Source organism: Rhea americana, unplaced genomic scaffold, assembly GCF_003343005.1.
Source record: "Rhea americana isolate MKP2758 unplaced genomic scaffold, rheAme1 scaffold_160, whole genome shotgun sequence".
In the NCBI taxonomy this organism is placed as follows: Eukaryota; Metazoa; Chordata; class Aves; order Rheiformes; family Rheidae; genus Rhea; species Rhea americana.
The window spans coordinates 2,039,669-2,041,779 of NW_028185706.1; positions in this window are offsets into that span (position 1 = coordinate 2,039,669).

The window sequence follows — 2,111 nt, forward strand, 5'->3', positions numbered from 1 at the left end:
TTTTTTTTTTTTTTTTTTTTTAATTTGCTTACCTGTGCTTATCGGGCAAATTTCTCTCCTCTTTGACAAATTTGTTTCAGCAGTAGTCTTGCAATTTAGCAGCTTCTTAAGGGCATGTGATTGGCTTGTGTGGATTTTTATTTCAAAACGTACATATGTGTATATATATATATACACACATGTGTATGTATATATATGCGTGCACACATAGCGCATTGGAACTGACAGACATGAGTCATATAGAAGCCTGGGGATTTTGTCTTATACTCATCATGCAAAAATAACTTCCTGTAATACAGACCAACTCTACTGATAGCTGTTCTCTTATTGGAAAAAGCTGAATTTTTAATGTTTTCTCTGCTACGTGCAGGATAAACATCATGAAAAATACTGTTGTCTAGACTTCACTTTTACCGCAAAATAAAAATGTTTTTGGCTTATTATTCTTTTGGAAATTCTGATCTGGTTATAAGCAGTCTCTCTACAAAACTATCTTCTACCACTTATTAAGCCTGCTGGAGCAGTGGTTTGGGGTTCTTTTTGTTTGCTTCCTTGCTTTTTAAATATGCAACAGTAAGTGTTGTTGTCCACCACAGTAAGCAGCATATGGAGCAGTAAGCTTCCTTAAATCTCTTCATATACCACTACAGTAAAGTAGATGATTGTTTCTTTTCTGAAAATTATTTTACATGGACTTGAGGACTTTGGGGGAGTTGGTAGAATAAACTGGACTGTTAATGAGCAACCAGCTCTGTTGGTGTCTCAGATTTTTGTAGAAATGTGCTGTGGTGTGAGATCTCCTACAATGCAGACAGTATGGAAAAATCTTGCCTTCAAAGTAGCTATGTCTTTTTGGCTATCATTTTTCTGCTAGCCTACGGTGCTTTGTTGTCACCTTGGTCAGCATATTTACAATTTGCCCTTTTTAATTCTTCAGCAGCATCTTCTCAAGACACTCTGTTCCTTTTATAGGAATGCAGGTGTAGCCAGGTATCTGCATTGCCCAAAATAAGAGGAAAAAGCAAAGAAAAATGTTTWAAAAAAARGGGGRGGGGGAGGAAGAGGGGAGTGATGTGAAGGAGCTAGGAGCTTTGCCAGCCTGTCCAGCAGTTCTGAGTTCAGCAGGGCCCGAGACCTGGTAGTTCTTTCTGCTTGTCCGCTGTAATCCAGCGTCTAGAGCCATTGAGGCTATTCTCACTTCATCCACATAGATGTGTCCAAGGATACCAGCTTGGATGCTGTKCCAGGAGAGTCGTGTCTACAACCTTGGCCTGTTAACCTCCAAGGCAGAGAGTGACAGAGACCAACACATTTCTTGAAAGCAACTGAAGAACAGKTGTTACGTTGATTTTCTTACAAGATGTATCATGCAATGTTGCAGTTCCTTCTGCCTACGTGAATTTTTAAGCCGTGTGCTGTGTTCTGTGTTACCAGGAAATKATTTTTTTTTCTCAGTAGTGACCTTAGATAGCTTATGGTTTCTTTGTACTCCAAGGGACACCTCTCTGACAAACAGCAGCAGTAGGGCTGTGCTTAAGGCAGTTAGCTCGAACTCACTACTGAAATCACAGATTATGCGTATTTCAGTGAAGTGTCCGTCCCAGTGAGCCTTGATCTCTGTTTCTGTTCTGTACATTTCTGGAAGGCTGCTCTACTCAGCTGATCATCAGCATAGTGCTGAAAAATGGAACATATCTTCCTGGTGTGCCCATTTGCTTTTAGGATAGACTCTTTTATCTATGTCTCACCCAGCTAAAGGTGATACTATCCAAATTAAGGAGAACTTGGCTGTATGTTCATGGAGTTTCCAGTTACTGTCCCTGCCTCCTTGGATCCAAGGATCTTATACAAGGTAGGAAGGAAGTTCCAGAATTTCAAGGCAAGAGCTTTCTCAGGATAGAAAGAGCCCATGGCAATGCTTTAAACTTTCCAGTCAATTGGATACTTAGCTGTGGTATAAATCTGCTTTTTTCTCTTGTCAGTATTGAACCAGAGTGTCAGTCTAGTCTGGGAGATGCTGCATTGCTTCCACTGAGCAGAAATAAGACTGAGACCCTAGCTACTTTGGTCTGAAGTGTCATCCTATTTTTTAATGGATAGAGAGTGTTATT